The 22,500-nt window shown below is 34.6% G+C and overlaps 1 pseudogene; it reads right to left on the bottom strand.

Annotated features, from left to right (window-relative positions):
- LOC133636395 (asparagine synthetase [glutamine-hydrolyzing]-like) overlaps positions 1–22,500 on the bottom strand; it is a 256,169-nt pseudogene that overhangs the window by 36,126 nt on the left and 197,543 nt on the right.

Below are 22,500 nucleotides of genomic sequence, written 5' to 3'. Positions count from 1 at the left end.
TTCTTATTAAATAACTTCTTTAAATAGATTCAATCTTGCACGTGGAAAGTTTAAGTGAGGGCTTTAGTTGATATAACACTCCCATCAGGGGGTGCATTCTACGGCGGGGGTGCATTAATCCAGCACAACAGAGGCGCATGGACTTCATTTATAAGTAAAGGTAAGACCATAATAACGTTTTTTTTTATAAAATGTGCTTTTTTGTGTGCTACAGTTTGTATGTGTAAAGTTAAAGTTAAGTTAAAGTACCAATGATTGTCACACACACACTAGGTGTGGTGAAATTTGTCCTCTGCATTTGACCCACCCCTTTGTTCACCCCCTGGAAGGTGAGGGGAGCAGTTCGGGAATCATTTTTGGTGATTTAACCCCCAAATCCAACCCTTGATGCTGCGTGCCAAGCAGGGAAGAATGCTGGTATGAGCTTTTAAACATAACCCGTTAACTGCTGCCAATCAAATGGTGAATAAGATACTCTTTAGGGTTCATATGTTTGTAAACCTGACTGTGATGAAGTCCGTGCCTCACCAGCAGGGCCGGCCCGTGGCATAGGCCGTTTAGGCAAATGCTAAGGGCGCCGTCCATCAGGGGGCGCCACAAATGTTGGAGAAAAAAAAATAATATCAAAAAAGTTGGTACTATTATTTCTAAATACAAAAAATTATCCCACGTTAAATAAAATGCAAAGTAAAGCCTATTTAATAGAAATATTATTTGTTACAACATTACGCCCCCCCCCCCCTCCCCCCGCACGGTGCGCCCCCTCCCTTCCCGTATCATGACTCTTTGGACGTCGCCACATCAAAAAATCAACACAAGATGTCAAAACGGCCAAAACTGTCAGGTGCCCAGGGAAGAAAAAAGAGAAAAGAGGAGGAGAAACGAGAAAAAGACAGAGGTAGCAGGTAGGTAACGTTAGCCTACATTAAATTATTTGTCTGTTACAGAATGTGATAGTAACCTGGCTTTTTAGCATTAAGCTAATGTTACATGATTCGGCAATTGCTAATCAATAAATAGCTAGTTCTGTTTTAACGTCGGGTTAATATTGTGGGGGGGGGGCTAAATTATTATGGAAAATAATAATGTAACGTTAGGTAATTACAGTACTCCCTGGTGTACAGTCATTTGTAAGTCATTCTAGTTAATGCAATATTAAAAAGCACAAATAGAGAACTCTGTAGGATCCCCTTTTTTAGTAATATAGTTGTTAAAGTCATACTGGTTTGATATCTCCTTTTGTGCAGTGCCTTATTTATATTGTATTTTTAATTTATTTTATGCAACTTGTTGACACGTTTTATTTTGTGTTTATGTATGTAAAAAATATTGTATTTTATATATTCATTTTTTATTTTTGTATTCATTTATTTATTCATTTAAAAAAAAAATCTTGTTAACTATTCTGATTGTTAATTTGCTTTCTTTAAGTTAAAAAAAAAGGTCAAAGACAAAGCTATTCGGTTTCTTGTGAGTATTGTTGCGTTTGACCAGATGTTCCTCCAAGTGGGATGTAAAACGCTGGTCAGTCCCAAGTTCCTTAGATGACATATAAACTGATCTCAAAGGTACCACCAAGCACAGTATAGGTATTTTGTAATTTATTGTCAAATATTTGAGAATAGAGACCAGCCTCGAACAACACATACAAATGCGTAGCCCAAGTTGATCTGGCATTCCAAAGGAAAAAGCAACTCTTTTTCACACAAAGAAAGCCCCCATCTCCCCCCTGATTCAAACATGATTATGAATAAAGAAATAACTCTTAAACATATGCATTATCCACAGTATATACACTTCACTGCCGATAGGGCGCCAGATTGGTTAGGGCCGGGCCTGCTCACCAGCCATGAACCTCACCGCACGTCACTGGTTCAGATGTTCTTTATGTAATCTGTCCATAAAACGCAAATATTTTGCATTGAAAAGCGCGCCCTCACAGAGAACAAAACAAAGTTAGTTTCAGCGTGACCTCCTGTCACTTGTGATATATTTGCTTTAGTGTTTGCATCCGTTCTCCATCCGCCTGCTCGTATTCAGTCAGCATGATGGAAGATTGTCTTCTCGTCAGGGGACGAGGACACAATACCTAACTTGTATTTCTTGCAGGAACATCAAAATCCTTATTTATTTCAAATGGTGTCTGTGAGGCACGGCCCAAAAATTGTGCAATATAATGACGGTGCAGTTTTACTACCCTCGGTCATTATTGTGCAAAAAGCCGCCAACACGTAATTGTGCCTCGCCCAATTTTTTCCAGCCTCAGTTATGTTAACTATACTTGCTTTTGTTGCGCACTATGGACAACAGTGACCACTAGTGTCAGAATAATTGTATCACAGTTATCACAAAACGTTGTGTTTCAATGAGTTCCCGGCGAGCAGACAAAAGCTATCTTTGATCTCACCAAGCAAAGGGCTTGTACAACTCCACTGTGTAGGATGGGAAGCGACATGAAGGTGTCGGTTTCTTTGATGTATTGCAGGGGTCACCAACGCGGTGCCCGCGGGCACCAGCTCGCCCGTAAGGACCAGATGAGTAGCCCGCTGGCCTGTTCTAAAAATAGCTCAAATAGCAGCACTTACCAGTGAGCTGCCTCTATTTTTTAAATGTTATTTGTTTACTAGCAAGCTGGTCTCGCTTTGCTCGACATTTTTAATTCTAAGAGAGACAAAACTCAAATAGAATTTGAAAATCCAAGAAAATATTTTAAAGACTTGGTTTTCACTTGTTTAAATAAATTCATAAATTTTTTTACTTTGCTTCTTATAACTTTCAGAAAAACAATTTTAGAGAAAAAATACAACCTTAAAAATGATTTTAGGATTTTTAAACACATATACCTTTTTACCTTTTAAATTCCTTCCTCTTCTTTCCTGACAATTTAAATCAATGTTCAAGTAAATTAATTGTTTTTAATGTAAAGAATAATAAATACATTTTAATTTAATTATTCATTTTAGCTTCTGTTTTTTCGACGAAGAATATTTGTGAAATATTTCTTCAAACTTATCATGGTTAAAATTCAAAAAAATTATTCTGGCAAATCTAGAAAATCTGTAGAATCAAATTTAAATCTTATTTCAAAGTCTTTTGAATTTCTTTTAAAAATTTTGTTCTGGAAAATCTAGAAGAAATAATGATTTGTCTTTGTTAGAAATATAGCTTGGTCCAATTTGTTATATATTCTAACAAAGTGTTGATTGGATTTTAACCTATTTAAAACATGTCATCAAAATTCTAAAATTAATCTTAATCAGGAAAAATTACTAAAGATGTTCCATAAATTCTTTTTAAAATTTTTTCAAAAAGATTCAGATTAGCTAGTTTTTCTCTTCTTTTTTTCAGTTGAATTTTGAATTTTAAAGAGTCAAAATTGAAGATAAACTATGTTTCAAAATTTAATTGTCATTTTTTTCCGTGTTTTCTCCTCTTTTAAACCGTTCAATTAAGTGTAAATATCATTAATTATTAATAATAACATAGAGTTAAAGGTAAATTGTGCAAATTGGCTATTTCTGGCAATTTATTTAGTGTGTATCAAACTGGTAGCCCTTCGCATTAATCACTACCCAAGAAGTAGCTCTTGGTTTCAAAAAGGTTGGTGACCCCTGATGTATTGTAATCCACAGGAAGATTTTGTCTTGACCTGAGATCTACAAAGTGGAGAGGAAGCAGGACCTGACCCCACCTTTTCTTTGAACTGTTTCGTAACCAAAGGCCACGGCTGTTTACAACCCCCCTCCCTTTAGAAACAGCTGTTGCCATGTAATCAGGGAAAGTCCAAATAAAAGAGGAGGCGTACAATCTTTTGTCAGAGCGTAATGGGACACTGTGCAAGGGTACAGGCCTACGCGTTTCTCCTCATCGAGCCAAATTTAATTATGTCTCTGTTTAATTCCTTGCTTCTTTGTCTGTTTAATAGATGTCATCAGTGTTTGAACCTGACACGAACCATTGGGAGTTTTACTGTGGTTATTAGTAGAGATGTCCGATAATATCGGCCGGCCGATATTATCGGCCGATAAATGCTTTAAAATGTAATATCGGAAATTATCGGTATCGTTTTTTTTATTATCGGTATCGGTTTTTTTTATTTTTTTTTAAATTAAATCCACATAAAAACACAAGATACACTTACAATTAGTGCACCAACCCAAAAAACCTCCCTCCCCCATTTACACTCATTCACACAAAAGGGTTGTTTCATATTCTGGTTCCTACATTATATATCAATATATATCAATACAGTCTGCAAGGGATACAGTCCGTAAGCACACATGATTGTGCGTGCTGCTGGTCCACTAATAGTACTAACCTTTAACAGTTAATTTTACTCATTTTCATTAATTACTAGTTTCTATGTAACTGATTTTATGTTGTTTTACTTTCTTTTTTATTCAAGAAAATGTTTCTAATTTATTTAATTTAATTGTATTAATTTTTTTTAAAAGTACCTTATTTTCACCATACCTGGTTGTCCAAATTAGGCATAATAATGTGTTAATTCCACAACTGTATATATTGGTTGATATCGGTATCGGTTGATATCGGTATCGGTAATTAAAGAGTTGGACAATATCGGAATATCGGCAAAAAGCCATTATCGGACATCCCTAGTTTCAATGAGTTCCCGGCGAGCAGACAAAAGCTATCTTTGATCTTACCAAGCAAAGGGCTTGTACAACTCCACTGTGTAGGATGGGAAGCGACATGAAGGTGTCGGTTTCTTTGACGTATTGTAATCCACAGGAAGATTTTGTCTTGACCCGAGATCTACAAAGCGGAGAGGAAGCAGGACCTGACCCCCTTCCAGGCACCTTTTCTTTGAACTGTTTTGTAACCAAAAGCCACGGCTGTTTATGACCCCCCTCCCTTTAGAAACAGCTGTTGCCATGTAATCAGGGAAAGTCCAAATAAAAGAGGAGGCGTACAATCTTTTGTCAGAGCGTAATGGGACACTGTGCAAGGGTACAGGCCTACGCGTTTCTCCTCATCGAGCCAAATTAAATTATGTCTCTGTTTAATTCCTTGCTTCTTTGTCTGTTTAATAGATGTCATCAGTGTTTGAACCTGACACGAACCATTGGGAGTTTTACTGTGGTTATTAGTAGAGATGTCAATAAATGCTTTAAAATGTAATATCGGAAATTATCGGTATCAGTTTTTTTATTATCGGTATCGTTTTTTTTTGTTTTTTGTTTTTTTTATTTTTATTTTTTTATTAAATCAACATAAAAAACACAAGATACACTTACAATTAGTGCACCAACCCAAAAAACCTCCCTCCCCCATTCACACTCATTCACACTCATTCACACAAAAGGGTTGTTTCTTTCTGTTATGAATATTCTGGTTCCTACATTATATATCAATATATATCAATACAGTCTGCAAGGGATACAGTCCGTAAGCACACATGATTGTGCATGCTGCTGGTCCACTAATCGTACTAACCTTTAACAGTTAATTTTTACTCATTTTCATTAATTACTAGTTTCTATGTAACTGATTTTATATTGTTTTACTTTCTTTTTTATTCAAGAAAATGTTTCTAATTTATTTAATTTAATTTTATTAATTTTTTTTAAAAGTACCTTATTTTCACCATACCTGGTTGTCCAAATTAGGCATAATAATGTGTTAATTCCACGACTGTATATATTGGTTGATATCGGTATCGGTTGATATCGGTATCGGTAATTAAAGAGTTGGACAATATCGGAATATCGGATATCGGCAAAAAGCCATTATCGGACATCCCTAGTTTCAATGAGTTCCCGGCGGGCAGACAAAAGCTATCTTTGATCTTACCAAGCAAAAGGCTTGTAAAACTCCACTGTGTAGGATGGGAAGCGACATGAAGGTGTCGGTTTCTTTGATGTATTGTAATCCACAGGAACGTTTTGTCTTGACCCGAGATCTACAAAGCGGCGAGGAAGCAGGACCTGACCCCCTTCCAGGCACTTTTTCTTTGAACTGTTTTGTAACCAAAGGCCACTGCTGTTTATGACCCCCCTCCCTTTAGAAACAGCTGTTGCCATGTAATCAAGGAAACGCCAAATAAAAGAGGAGGCGTACAATCTTTTGTCAGAGCGTGGTGGGACACTGTACAAGGGTACAGGCCTACGCGTTTCTCCTCATCGAGCCAAATTAAATTATGTCTCTGTTTAATTCCTTGCTTCTTTGTCTGTTTAATAGATGTCATCAGTGTTTGAACCTGACACGAACCATTGGGAGTTTTACTGTGGTTATTAGTAGAGATGTCGATAAATGCTTTAAAATGTAATATCGGAAATTATCGGTATCGTTTTTTTTATTATCGGTATCGTTTTTTTTTTGTTTTTTGTTTTTTTTATTATTATTTTTTTTATTAAATCAACATAAAAAACACAAGATACACTTACAATTAGTGCACCAACCCAAAAAACCTCCCTCCCCCATTCACACTCATTCACACAAAAGGGTTGTTTCTTTCTGTTATTAATATTCTGGTTCCTACATTATATATCAATATATATCAATACAGTCTGCAAGGGATACAGTCCGTAAGCACACATGATTGTGCATGCTGCTGGTCCACTAATAGTACTAACCTTTAACAGTTAATTTTTACTCATTTTCATTAATTACTAGTTTCTATGTAACTGATTTTATATTGTTTTACTTTCTTTTTTATTCAAGAAAATGTTTCTAATTCATTGAATTTAATTATTTTTTTTTTAAAAGTACCTTATGTTCACCATACCTGGTTGTCCAAATTAGGCATAATAATGTGTTAATTCCACGACTGTATATATCAGTTGATATCGGTATCGGTTGATATCGGTATCGGTAATTAAAGAGTTGGACAATATCGGAATATCGGATATCGGCAAAAAGCCATTATCGGACATCCCTAGTTTCAATGAGTTCCCGGCGAGCAGACAAAAGCTATCTTTGATCTCACCAAGCAAAGGGCTTGTACAACTCCACTGTGTAGGATGGGAAGCGACATGAAGGTGTCGGTTTCTTTGATGTATTGTAATCCACAGGAACGTTTTGTCTTGACCCGAGATCTACAGAGCGGAGAGGAAGCAGGACCTGACCCCCTTCCAGGCACCTTTTCTTTGAACTATTTTGTAACCAAAGGCCACGGCTGTTTATGACCCCCCCTCCCTTTAGAAACAGCTGTTGCCATGTAATCAGGGAAAGTCCAAATAAAAGAGGAGGCGTACAATCTTTTGTCAGAGCGTAATGGGACACTGTGCAAGGGTACAGGTCTACGCGTTTCTCCTCATCGAGCCAAATTAAATTATGTCTCTGTTTGATTCCTTGCTTCTTTGTCTGTTTAATAGATGTCATCAGTGTTTGAACCTGACACGAACCATTGGGAGTTTTACTGTGGTTATTAGTAGAGATGTCCGATAATATCGGCCGGCCGATATTATCGGCCGATAAATGCTTTAAAATGTAATATCGGAAATTATCGGTATCGTTTTTTTTAATTATCGGTATCGTTTTTTTTTGTTTTGTTTGTTTTTTAATTAAATCAACATAAAAAACACAAGATACACTTACAATTAGTGCACCAACCCAAAAAACCTCCCTCCCCCCATTTACACTCATTCACACAAAAGGGTTGTTTCTTTCTGTTATTAATATTCTGCTTCCTACATTATATATCAATATATATCAATACAGTCTGCAAGGGATACAGTCCGTAAGCACACATGATTGTGCGTGCTGCTGCTCCACTAATAGTACTAACCTTTAACAGTTAATTTTACTCATTTTCATTCATTACTAGTTTCTATGTAACTGATTTTATGTTGTTTTACTTTCTTTTTTATTCAAGAAAATGTTTCTAATTTATTTAATTTAACTTTATTAATTTTTTTAAAAAGTACCTTATTTTCACCATACCTGGTTGTCCAAATTAGGCATAATAATGTGTTAATTCCACGACTGTATATATTGGTTGATATCGGTATCGGTTGATATCGGTAATTAAAGAGTTGGACAATATCGGAATATCGGCAAAAAGCCATTATCGGACATCCCTAGTTTCAATGAGTTCCCGGCGAGCAGACAAAAGCTATCTTTGATCTTACCAAGCAAAGGGCTTGTACAACTCCACTGTGTAGGATGGGAAGCGACATGAAGGTGTCGGTTTCTTTGACGTATTGTAATCCACAGGAACGTTTTGTCTTGACCCGAGATCTACAAAGCGGAGAGGAAGCAGGACCTGACCCCCTTCCAGGCACCTTTTCTTTGAACTGTTTTGTAACCAAAGGCCACTGCTGTTTATGACCCCCCCTCCCTTTAGAAACAGCTGTTGCCATGTAATCAGGGAAAGTCCAAATAAAAGAGGTGTACAATGTTTCGTCAGAGCGTGGTGGGACACTAGGTCTAGGCGTTTCTCCTCATCGAGCCAAATTTAACTATGTCTCTGTTTAATTCCTTGCTTCTTTGTCTGTTTAATAGATGTCATCAGTGTTTGAACCTGACACGAACCATTGGGAGTTTTACTGTGGTTATTAGTAGGGATGTCCGATAATGGCTTTTTGAAACTGCTACAGGAAAATACCAAAAAAAAAGACAAAAAGTAGGGATGTCCGATAATATCGGCCTGCCGATATTATCGGCCGATAAATGCGTTAAAATGTAATATCGGAAATTATCGGTATCGGTTTTTTTATTATCTGTATCTAGGGATGTCCGATAATGGCTTTTTGCCGATATCCGATATTCCGATATTGTCCAACTCTTTAATTACCAATACCGATATCAACCGATACCGATATCAACCGATATATGCAGTCGTGGAATTAACACATTATTATGCCAAATTTGGACAACCAGGTATGGTGAAGATAAGGTACTTTTTAAAAAAATGAATCAAATCAAATCAAATAAGATAAATAAATTAAAAACATTTTCTTGAATAAAAAAGAAAGTAAAACAATATAAAAACAGTTACATAGAAACTAGTAATTAATGAAAATTTGTAAAATTAACTGTTAAAGGTTAGTACTATTAGTGGAGCAGCAGCACGCACAATCATGTGTGCTTACGGACTGTATCCCTTGCAGACTGTATTGATATATATTGATATATAATGTAGGAACCAGAATATTAATAACAGAAAGAAACAACCCTTTTGTGTGAATGAGTGTAAATGGGGGAGGGAGGTTTTTTGGGTTGGTGCACTAATTGTAAGTGTATCTTGTGTTTTTTATGTTGATTTAATTAAAAAAAACAAAAACAAAACAAAAAAAACGATACTGATAATAAAAAAAAACGATACCGATAATTTCCGATATTACATTTTAACGCATTTAGCGGCCGATAATATCGGCCGGCCGATATTATCGGACATCTCTACTAATAACCACAGTAAAACTCCCAATGGTTCGTGTCAGGTTCAAACACTGATGACATCTATTAAACAGACAAAGAAGCAAGGAATTAAACAGAGACATAATTAAATTTGGCTCGATGAGGAGAAACGCGTAGGCCTGTACCCTTGCACAGTGTCCCATTACGCTCTGACAAAAGATTGTACGCCTCCTCTTTTATTTGGCGTTTCCCTGATTACATGGCAACAGCTGTTTCTAAAGGGAGGGGGGGTCATAAACAGCAGTGGCCTTTGGTTACAAAACAGTTCAAAGAAAAAGTGCCTGGAAGGGGGTCAGGTCCTGCTTCCTCTCCGCTTTGTAGATCTCGGGTCAAGACAAAACGTTCCTGTGGATTACAATACACCAAAGAAACCGACACCTTCATGTCGCTTCCCATCCTACACAGTGGAGTTTTACAAGCCTTTTGCTTGGTAAGATCAAAGATAGCTTTTGTCTGCTTGCCGGGAACTCATTGAAACTAGGGATGTCCGATAATGGCTTTTTGCCGATATCCGATATTCCGATATTGTCCAACTCTTTAATTACCGATACCGATATCAACCGATACCGATATCTCTAGTTATTAGTATCGTTGATGGTTACATGGTCATAAATGTATGCTTCTGGTTCATGCAATCACTTTATATGTCAACATTACCTGCAAGAGGACATCCACGTATATGTTATGCTGGGACATGATCTCTCTGATGTCCCATTTGACGCCCGACATCAAGAGCAACATCTGCTCGTAGTCGATGGCCTTGGCCGCCACGATCCAGTATATGGGCTTCCGCAGTTCACTGGCCGTGGACACGGTCTGCCAGAGGGGAGACACGGAGTTGTCCACACAAACAGTAGCAGTCTGGCATACCTATCTGGTGACACGTGTGTGTGTGTGTGTGTGTGTGTGTGTGTGTGTGTGTGTGTGTGTGTGTGTGTGTGTGTGTGATAACATTTACAGCCGTAAAATCATCCAACATGGCATTCAATTCAATTCATTCCAACATCTCAAATGTCAAGTGTACGCCAAAAGGAAAAGCAGCTCGCACGCTTTTGAGTGACAGATCATTTTCTTTGCAGAATCCGGGCAGAGTGGAGCAGAAATTGGTTCAAAAAGAAAAAGGTGGCGTGGAAATGCAACGTGTGCCTCCACAATACTTCATTCCACAGCCAACTACTTAGTAGCTGGACTGAACCACTAATGCGGTGTTTTTCAACCTTTTTGGAGCCAAGGCACATTTTTCGCGTTGACAAAATGCGGAGGAGGCACACCACCAGCAGAAGTCATTAAAAAACTAAACTCGGTTGACAGTAAAAAGTGGTTGTCGCAATTGTTGGATATGACTTTAAAGCATGCATCACTATAGCTCTTGTCTCAAAGTAGGTGTACTGTCACCACCTGTCACATCACACCCTGACTTATTTGGACTTTTTTGCTGTTTTCCTGTGTGTAGTGTTTTACTTCTTGTCTTGCGCTCCTATTTTGGTGGCTTTTTCTCAGGGATGTCCGATAATGGCTTTTTGCCGATATCCCGATATTGTCCAACTCTTTAATTACCGATACCGATATCAACCGATACCGATATCAACCGATATATGCAGTCGTGGAATTAACACATTATTATGCCTAATTTGGACAACCAGGTATGGTGAAGATAAGGTACTTTTTAAAAAAAATAACTAAATTAAAAACATTTTCTTGAATAAAAAAGAAAGTAAAACAATATAAAAACAGTTACAAAGAAACTAGTAATGAATGAAAATGAGTAAAATTAACTGTTAAAGGTTAGTACTATTAGTGGACCAGCAGCACGCACAATCATGTGTGCTTACGGACTGTATCCCTTGCAGACTGTATTGATATATATTGATATATAATGTAGGAACCAGAATATTGATAACAGAAAGAAATGGGGGGAGGGAGGTTTTTTGGGTTGGTGCACTAATTGTAAGTGTATCTTGTGTTTTTTATGTTGATTTAATAAAAAAACAAAAACAAAAACAAAACAAAAACGATACAGATAGGGATGTCCGATAATATCGGCCTACCGATATTATCGGCCGATAAATGCGTTAAAATGTAATAGCGGAAATTATCGGCATCGGTTTTTTATTATCTATATCGTTTTTTTTAAAATTAAATCAACATAAAAAACACAAGATACATCCCTACCTCTAATGCAGGGGTGGGCAATTAATTTTTACCGGGGGCCGCATGAGCAACCCGAGCACTGCTGGAGGGCCACATCGACAATATTTCAATTAAATTTTGCTCGATATTATTTTTGATATATACCGTAAGATAAATAATAATAATAATAATAATTAATAATAATACTTCAACATAGTGTGTGTAACAGCATTCCATGACTAATATAAATGACAGTAAAATAAGCACACGTATGACTGAGGAGTCATAGTGTAACTTTGTGTGGTGTTTGAGTTGTCCGACTTTTTGTGTGACCATAAACGCACCAGTGGTTTAGTGGTATGAGTGTTGGTGACAGATGACAAGTTGGTTTTGGCCTGCTTTGTACGGCAGAAAATTACTAGTTTTTCCAGATAGAAGTGTTTTACTCATGTTTTTGGTGTGGTTATGCCCGAATATAAACAGTTTTGCTCAATAAAGTGATCAATATAATTCCTGTCCTCGAAGCATCTCGATAGACGTTACAATAATTGAACGGTGTTCAATTGAACGGTGTTGACGAACACCGTTAGGGCCGCTTGTTGTCACTGTCACTCAAAGTTGCATTGCAAAATTACATAGAATAAATATGTTTATTTTGTTTAGAATTCAGATGGGATTTGATTTGGTGCGCGGCATATATTTGCTGTGCGCAGAGGACGCTTGAGCAGTGCGCAATTGCGCAGGCGCGCACCTTAGAGGGAACGTTGCTTGGCAGTCCATGTCTTGTTGAAAACACGCCATTCCTCATCAACTTTTCTCTTTTTAGCGTCTCGGTTGTAAACCGTGCATCACTTGTCGCTGCATGTGCACCTTCACTCGCAGGTTACACACGGACAAACGCCCATAAATAATACTTTTCAAAATAAAAGCAGCACAGTTGTATTGCGCGCACGACATAGATGTTTTTTCAACTTTATTTTGTAATTCGTGATTGCAGCTGTTCACATTCACTCACAATCACGCACGCGCATACGTCCACAACGGAAGTAATACAAATAACGATTTTCAAAACAAAAGCAGCACCGTTGTATTGCACACTCGACATAGATACTTTTTAAAATTTATTTTGTAATTTATAATTGGCCTCACGCGGGCCGGACAGGGACGCACAAAGGGCGGATGCGGCCCGCGGGCCGCAGAATGCCCCGGTCTGCTCTAATGCGTGGCCAAGAGATATTAATGCGTGGCACGCATTGAATGTCTCTGCTGCATTGGATCAGTCTCCTTTCTTTAACAGGCAAAAGCTTTCTAACCTCACTAATGCCTCGCATCGTCTATATTAGATATATAACAACGGGTGGGTGGCGGGTGGGTGTGGTTTGGATAAAATGTTAGTTCGGGTGGATGGCGGGTGGATGACGACTTTTGTGATGCGGTTGCGGATGAAATAATTGCCTAGCCGCGCATCTCTACTGCACACCGCCTACCGCTGTCTCCGACTTTAGCTACCTGCTGCCACCTACTGATATGGAAGAGTATTACACGGTTACTCTGCCGAGCTCTAGACAGCACCGACACTCAACAACAACACATCATTTGCAGACTATAATTACTGCTTTGCAAAAAATATTTTTTAACCCAAATAGGTGAAATTAGATAATCTCCCACGGCACACCAGACTGTATCTCACGGCACACTAGTGTGCCGCGGCACAGTGGTTGAATAACACTGCACTAATGAATGCTACTGAAAAGATCCTTTCACATTTACATTTTGCTCGGACATTTAAATGTCAAATCTGTCACATTTCATCACAACTGAAGGTTAGCTTGATCTCGGTGCTGCTGCATGGGAGAGTCAGACACGCGCATCCACAGCAGTGTTTTTCAACCACGCTAGTGTGGAGTGAGATACCGACTCATGTGCCGTGGGACATTTTGCAAGGTCACCTAATTATTGCAAAACATTTTTTTTTTGCAAACCACTAATTGTATTCCACATCAGTGTTTTTCAACCACTGTGCCGTGGGAGATTATCTAATTTCACCTATTTGGGTTAAAAAATATTTTTTGCAAAGCAGTAATTTTAGTCTGCAAATGATGTGTTGTTGTTGAGTGTCGGTGCTGTCTAGAGCTCGGCAGAGTAACCGTGTAATACTCTTCCATATCAGTAGGTGGCAGCTGGTAGCTAATTGCTTTGTAGATGTCGGAAACAGCGGGAGGCAGAGTGCAGGTAAAAAGGTGTCTAATGCTTAAACCAAAAATAAACAAAAGGTGAGTGCCCCTAAGAAAAGGCATTGAAGCTTAGGGAAGGCTATGCAGAACCAAACTAAAACTGAACTGGCTACAAAGTCAACAAAAACAGAATGCTGGACGACAGCAAAGACTTACTGCGGAGCAAAGACGGCGTCCACAAAGTACATCCGAACATGACATGACAATCAACAATGTCCCCACAAAGAAGGATAAAAACAACTGAAATATTCTTTGATTGCTAAAACAAAGTAGATGCGGGAAATATCGCTCAAAGGAAGACATGAAACTGCTACAGGAAAATACCAAAAAAAAGAGAAAAAGCCACCAAAATAGGAGCGCGAGACAAGAAGTAAAACACTACACACAGGAAAACAGCAAAAAAGTCCAAATAAGTCAGGGTGTGATGTGACAGGTGGTGACAGTACACCTACTTTGAGACAAGAGCTATAGTGATGCATGCTTGGTTATGCTTTAAAGTCATATCCAACAATTGCGACAACCACTTTTTATTGTTAACTGAGTTTTATTTTTTAATGATTTCTGCTGGTGGTGTGCCTGCGCATTTTGTCAACGCAATAAATGTGCCTTGGCTCAAAAAAGGTTGAAAAGCACCGCTCTACAAACAATGTGCCGTTGTTGAGTGTCGGGTGCTGTCTCATGATGCATTTTATAAGATATATTTTTTGTAAGAACCACAATTAATAAATATATTTCAGTGAATAACTTATTGTTCAAATCTGTATATAAATATGTACATAAAGTGTTGTAATTATATTGTAAAATGGATGGATGGATGGACGTTTAAAACAAAACTGTTGTTATTAATTAGTAAGTATACATTTTTTGAGCCTTTTTAGAGAAAATCATATCATTGTAGTAAATTATGCAAATTACTCGATGATGTCATGGTGACCACGCCCATAGCCACGCCCCCACCGCCACAGGTATCTTGTCAGTTTATGGGAAACACTGATCTATGCAACATTTTGGCCAAAGAACCACCATCACATGTTATGTAGACCACAAGGAAGTCTTTTACATTTAGAAAATAATCATAATATGACTCATTTTAATGCGCCTTATAATCCGGTGCGCCTTTTGTATAAAAATAGACCCGCTCATCGGCAGTGCGCCTTATAATCCGGTGCGCCCTATGGTCCGGAAAATACGGTAATACTTTCCCACATCAGTAGGCGGCAGCAGGTAGATAATTGCTTTGTGGGCCTAATTTGAGATAAGAGAATTATTGATTTTTGAAATTATTATTAATTTTCTCATGTTTGTTTACGCACATTCACACACCAGTGTACCGTATTTTTCGGATTATAAATCGCACCGGCCGAAAATGCATAATAAAGAAGGGAAAAAAACATATATAAGTCGCACTGGAGTATAAGTCGCATTTTTTGGGGGAAATGTATTTGATAAAAGCCAACAGCAAGATTAGACATTTGAAAGGCAATTTAAAATGTCTAAAGAATAGTGAACAACAGGCTGAATAAGTGTACGTTATATGAGGCATAAATAACCAACTGGTATGTTAACGTAACATATTATGGTAAGAGTCATTCAAATAACTATAACATATAGAACATGCTATACGTTTACCAAACAATCTGTCACTCCTAATCGCTAAATCCCATGAAATCTTATACGTCTAGTCTCTTACGTGGATGAGATCAATAATATTATTGGATATTTTACGCTAATGTGTTAATCATTTCACACATAAGTCGCTCCTGAGTATAAGTCGCACCCCTGGCCAAACTATGAAAAAAAACTGCGACTTATAGTCCGAAAAATATGGTAGGTGCCACTGGGAAGTAGGTGGGCCGTGATTAGGATGGCGGAAGCTGGCATCGAACCCGGAACCCTCAAGTTGCTGGCATGGCCGCGCCACCGTCCGAGCCGCTCCGTCCCAAACGCCGTTACGATTACGATGTGAATTAATATCGAACAATCGCGTCAGGTATTTGACGAGAATGACTTTAAAGCAGGGGTCACCAACCTTTTTGAAAGCAAGAGCTACTTCTTGGGTAGTGATTAATGCAAAGGGCTACCAGTTTGATACACACTTCAATAAATTGCCAGAAATAGCCAATTTGCTCAATTTACCTTTAACTGTATGTTATTATTAATAATTAATGATATTTACACTTAATTGAACGGTTTAAAAGAGGAGAAAACACGAAAAAAAATGACAATTAAATTTTGAAACATAGCTTATCTTCAATTTCGACTCTTTAAAATTCAAAATTCAACTGAAAAAAAGAGAAAAACTTAAAAAAATAATTTATGGAACATCATTAGTAATTTTTCCTGATTAAGATTAATTTTAGAATTTGGATGACATATTTTAAATAGGTTAAAATCCAATCTACACTTTGTTAGAATATATAACAAATTGGACCAAGCTATATTTCTAACAAAGACAAATCATTATTTCTTCTAGATTTTCCAGAACAAAAATTTTAAAAGAAATTCAAAAGACCTTGAAATAAGATTTCAATTTGATTCTACAGATTTTCTAGATTTGCCAGAATATTTTTTTTAGAATTTTAATCATAATAAGTTTTAAGAAATATTTCACAAATATTCTTCGTCGAAAAAAACAGAAGCTAAAATGAAGAATTAAATTAAAATGTATTTATTATTCTTTACAATAAAAAATTTTTTTTACTTCAACATTGATTTAAATTGTCAGGAAAGAAGAGGAAGGAATTCAAAAGGTAAAAAGGTATATATGTTTAAAAATCCTAAAATAATTTTTAAGGTTGTATTTTTTCTCTAAAATTGTCTTTCTGAAAGTTATAAGAAGCAAAGTAAAACAATAATGAATTTATTTCAACAAGTGAAGACCAAGTCTTTAAAATATTTTCTTGGATTTTCAAATTGTATTTGAGTTTTGTCTCTCTTAGAATTAAAAATGTCGAGCAAAGCGAGACCAGCTTGCTAGTAAATAAATACAATTTAAAAAATAGAGGCAGCTCACTGGTAAGTGCTGCTATTTGAGCTATTTTTAGAACAGGCCAGCGGGGGACTCATCTGGTCCTTACGGGCGACCTGGTGCCCGCGGGCACCGCGTTGGTGACCCCTGCTTTAAATGGTCAATATATGCTACTGAGGGATGTTTTTTCAATGAAAAAAAAATAGAAGCGTGCCTCGGCTCCAAAAATTCCAGCAAAAAAGGTGTGTGTGTCGTACCTGGGAGTAGAACTGCTGCAGGAAAGGCTTCTTGGCAGCGGGCATCATGGTGTCCAACTGGGACTGCAGGGACTCAAACTGCTCGGCCAAAAAGACACTAAATGAAAGAAAAAGGACCATCGTTTTGCTTTATGTTACAGAAGATGTCAATCTCCAGCTGTAAAACACAACGTTTGCAATGAAGAAAAAAGGGGGTAAGCAATTTTGAGTTGACCAACTGCAAATAATATCTGAGCCGCAAATGTTTATCCATGTAAATACGGCTGCTGCTGATGGTGTGTTTGACAACTGGAAGGAGGTAGCGTACAAGTCCACTCTCCAAAGTAAATGCTGTATTAATATTAACTAACAACTACAGCAGTACTTTGTTTTTATACAGCATTTCTTTTCTAACAGTTTGTATCTTTTAAAAGACATGTTAAGTCATAGAACTAGGGCTGCAACAACTAATCGATTAAATTGATTAAAATCGATTATTAAAATAGTTGCCGATTAATTTAGTCATCGATTCGTTGGATCTATGCTATGCGCAGAGGCTTTTTTTTTTTTTTTTTTAATTTAAAATATTTTTTATTTTTTATTTTTTTATAAACCTTTATTTATAAACTGCAACATTTACAAACAGCTGAGAAACAATAATCAAAATAAGTATGGTGCCAGTATGCTGTTTTTTAAAAATAAAATACTGGAAAGGATAGAAATGTAGTTTGTCTCTTTTATCCGATCATTAATCGATTAATCGAAGTAATAATCGACAGATTAATAACAATAACATAACAATAACAATAATCAAAATAAGCATGGTGCCAGTATGCTGTTTTTAAAAAATAAAATACTGGAAAGGATAGAAATGTAGTTTGTCTCTTTTATCCAATTATTAATCGATTAATCGAAGTAATAATCGACGGATTAATAACAATAACATAATAACAACAATCAAAATAAGTATGGTGCCAGTATGCTGTTTTTTAAAAATAAAATACTGGAAAGGATAGAAATGTAGTTTGTCTCTTTTATCCGATTATTAATCGATTAATAATCGACAGATTAATAACAATAACATAACAATAACAATAATCAAAATAAGTATGGTGCCAGTATGCTGTTTTTTAAAAATAAAATACTGGAAAGTATAGAAATGTAGTTGGTCTCTTTTATCCAATTATTAATCGATTAATCGAAGTAATAATCGACAGATTAATAACAATAACATAACAATAATCAAAATAAGTATGGTGCCAGTATGCTGTTTTTTTAAAAATAAAATACTGGAAAGGATAGAAATGTAGTTTGTCTCTTTTATCCAATTATTAATCGATTAATCGAAGTAATAATCGACAGATTAATAACAATAACATAACAATAACAATAATCAAAATAAGTATGGTGCCAGTATGCTGTTTTTTTTTAAAATAAAATACTGGAAAGGATAGAAATGTAGTTTGTCTCTTTTATCCAATTATTAATCGATTAATCTAAGTAATAATCAACAGATTAATAACAATAACATAATAACAATAATCAAAATAAGTATGGTGCCAGTATGCTGTTTTAAAAAAAAATAAAATACTGGAAAGGATAGAAATGTAGTTTGTCTCTTTTATCCAATTATTAATAGATTAATCGAAGTAATAATCGACAGATTAATAACAATAACATAACAATAATCAAAATAAGCATGGTGCCAGTATGCTGTTTTTAAAAAATAAAATACTGGAAAGGATAGAAATGTAGTTTGTCTCTTTTATCCAATTATTAATCGATTAATCGACGTAATAATCGACAGATTAATAACAATAACATAATAACAATAATCAAAATAAGTATGGTGCCAGTATGCTGTTTTTTAAAAATAAAATACTGGAAAGGATAGAAATGTAGTTTGTCTCTTTTATCCGATTATTCATCGATTAATAATCGACAGATTAATAACAATAACATAACAATAACAATAATCAAAATAAGTATGGTGCCAGTATGCTGTTTTTTAAAAATAAAATACTGGAAAGTATAGAAATGTAGTTGGTCTCTTTTATCCAATTATTAATCGATTAATCGAAGTAATAATCGACAGATTAATAACAATAACATAACAATAATCAAAATAAGTATGGTGCCAGTATGCTGTTTTTTTAAAAATAAAATACTGGAAAGGATAGAAATGTAGTTTGTCTCTTTTATCCAATTATTAATCGATTAATCGAAGTAATAATCGACAGATTAATAACAATAACATAACAATAACAATAATCAAAATAAGTATGGTGCCAGTATGCTGTTTTTTTTAAAAATAAAATACTGGAAAGGATAGAAATGTAGTTTGTCTCTTTTATCCAATTATTAATCGATTAATCTAAGTAATAATCAACAGATTAATAACAATAACATAATAACAATAATCAAAATAAGTATGGTGCCAGTATGCTGTTTTAAAAAAAAATAAAATACTGGAAAGGATAGAAATGTAGTTTGTCTCTTTTATCCAATTATTAATAGATTAATCGAAGTAATAATCGACAGATTAATAACAATAACATAACAATAATCAAAATAAGTATGGTGCCAGTATGCTGTTTTTTTTAAATAAAATACTGGAAAGGATAGAAATGTAGTTGGTCTCTTTTACCCAATTATTAATCGATTAATCTAAGTAATAATCGACAGATTAATAACAATAACATAATAACAATAATCAAAATAAGTATGGTGCCAGTATGCTGTTTTAAAAAAAAATAAAATACTGGAAAGGATAGAAATGTAGTTTGTCTCTTTTATCCAATTATTAATCGATTAATCGAAGTAATAATCGACGGATTAATAACAATAACATAACAATAACAATAATCAAAATAAGTATGGTGCCAGTATGCTGTTTTTAAAAAATAAAATACTGGAAAGGATAGAAATGTAGTTGGTCTCTTTTATCCAATTATTAATCGATTAATCGAAGTAATAATCGACAGATTAACAACAATAACATAACAATAACAATAATCAAAATAAGTATGGTGCCAGTATGCTGTTTTTAAAAAATAAAATACTGGAAAGGATAGAAATGTAGTTTGTCTCTTTTATCCAATTATTAATCGATTAATTGAAGTAATAATCAACAGATTAATAACAATAACATAACAATAACAATAATCAAAATAAGTATGGTGCCAGTAGGCTGTTTTAAAAAAAAATAAAATACTGGAAAGGATAGAAATGTAGTTTGTCTCTTTTATCCGATCATTAATCGATTAATCGAAGCAATAATCGACAGGTTAATAACATAACAATAACAATAATCAAAATAAGTATGGTGCCAGTATGCTGTTTTTTAAAAATAAAATACTGGAAAGGATAGAAATGCAGTTTGTCTCTTTTATCCAATTATTAATCGATTAATCGAAGTAATAATCGACAGGTTAATAACAATAACATAACAATAACAATAATCAAAAAAAGTATGGTGCCAGTATGCTGTTTTTTAAAAATAAAATACTGGAAAGGATAGAAATGTAGTTTGTCTCTTTTATCCAATTACTAATCGATTAATCGAAGTAATAATCGACAGATTAATAACAATAACATAACAATAACAATAATCAAAATAAGTATGGTGCCAGTATGCTGTTTTTAAAAAATAAAATACTGGAAAGGATAGAAATGTAGTTTGTCTCTTTTATCCAATTATTAATCGATTAATCGAAGTAATAATCGACAGATTAATAAAAATAACATAACAATAACAATAATCAAAATAAGTATGGTGCCAGTATGCTGTTTTTTTTAAATAAAATACTGGAAAGGATAGAAATGTAGTTTGTCTCTTTTATCCAATTATTAATCGATTAATCGAAGTAATAATCGACAGATTAATAACAATAACACAACAATAACAATAATCAAAATAAGTATGGTGCCAGTATGCTGTTTTTTTAAAATAAAATACTGGAAAGGATAGAAATGTAGTTTGTCTCTTTTATCCGATTATTAATCGATTAATCGAAGTAATAATCGACAGATTAATAACAATAACATAACAATAATCAAAATAAGTATGGTGCCAGTATGCTGTTTTTTAAAAATAAAATACTGGAAAGGATAGAAATGTAGTTGGTCTCTTTTATCCAATTATTAATCGATGTAATAATCGACAGATTAATAACAATAACATAACAATAACAATAATCAAAATAAGTAAGGTGCCAGTATGCTGTTTTTTTAAAATAAAATACTGGAAAGGATAGAAATGTAGTTTGTCTCTTTTATCCAATTATTAATCGATTAATCGAAGTAATAATCGACAGATTAATAACAATAACATAACAATAATCAAAATAAGTATGGTGCCAGTATGCTGTTTTAAAAAAATAAAATACTGGAAAGGATAGAAATGTAGTTTGTCTATTTATCCAATTATTAATCGATTAATCGAAGTAATAATCGACAGATTAATAAAAATAACATACTAAAAATAATCAAAATACGTATGGTGCCAGTATGCTGTTTTTTAAAAAATAAAATACTGGAAGGGATAGAAATGTAGTTTGTCTCTTTTATCCGATTATTAATCGATTAATCGAAGTAATAATCGACAGATTAATAACAATAACATAACAATAACAATAATCAAAATAAGTATGGTGCCAGTATGCTGTTTTTTTTAATTAAATAAAATACTGGAAAGGATAGAAATGTAGTTTATCTCTTCTATCCGATTATTAATCGATTAATCGAAGTAATAATCGACAGATTAATAACAATAACATAACAATAACAATAATCAAAATAAGCATGGTGCCAGTATGCTGTTTTTAAAAAATAAAATACTGGAAAGGATAGAAATGTAGTTCGTCTCTTTTATCCAATTATTAATCGATTAATCGAATTAATAATCGACAGATTAATAACAATAACATAATAACAATAATCAAAATAAGTATGGTGCCAGTATGCTGTTTTTTAAAAATAAAATACTGGAAAGGATAGAAATGTAGTTTGTCTCTTTTATCCGATTATTAATCGATTAATAATCGACAGATTAATAACAATAACATAACAATAACAATAATCAAAATAAGTATGGTGCCAGTATGCTGTTTTTTTAAAATAAAATACTGGAAAGTATAGAAATGTAGTTGGTCTCTTTTATCCAATTATTAATCGATTAATCGAAGTAATAATCGACAGATTAATAACAATAACATAACAATAACAATAATCAAAATAAGTATGGTGCCAATATGCTGTTTTTAAAAAAATAAAATACTGGAAAGGATAGAAATGTAGTTTGTCTCTTTTATCCAATTATTAATCGATTAATCGAAGTAATAATCGACAGATTAATAACAATAACATAACAATAACAATAATCAAAATAAGTATGGTGCCAGTATGCTGTTTTTTTAAAAATAAAATACTGGAAAGGATAGAAATGTAGTTTGTCTCTTTTATCCAATTATTAATCGATTAATCTAAGTAATAATCAACAGATTAATAACAATAACATAATAACAATAATCAAAATAAGTATGGTGCCAGT

The sequence above is a fragment of the Entelurus aequoreus genome, linkage group LG20 (assembly GCF_033978785.1).
Source record: "Entelurus aequoreus isolate RoL-2023_Sb linkage group LG20, RoL_Eaeq_v1.1, whole genome shotgun sequence".
Taxonomy (NCBI): domain Eukaryota; kingdom Metazoa; phylum Chordata; class Actinopteri; order Syngnathiformes; family Syngnathidae; genus Entelurus; species Entelurus aequoreus.
The sequence above is the reverse complement of the archived record's forward strand: the minus strand, read 5'-3'. Positions and strand labels throughout refer to the sequence as shown.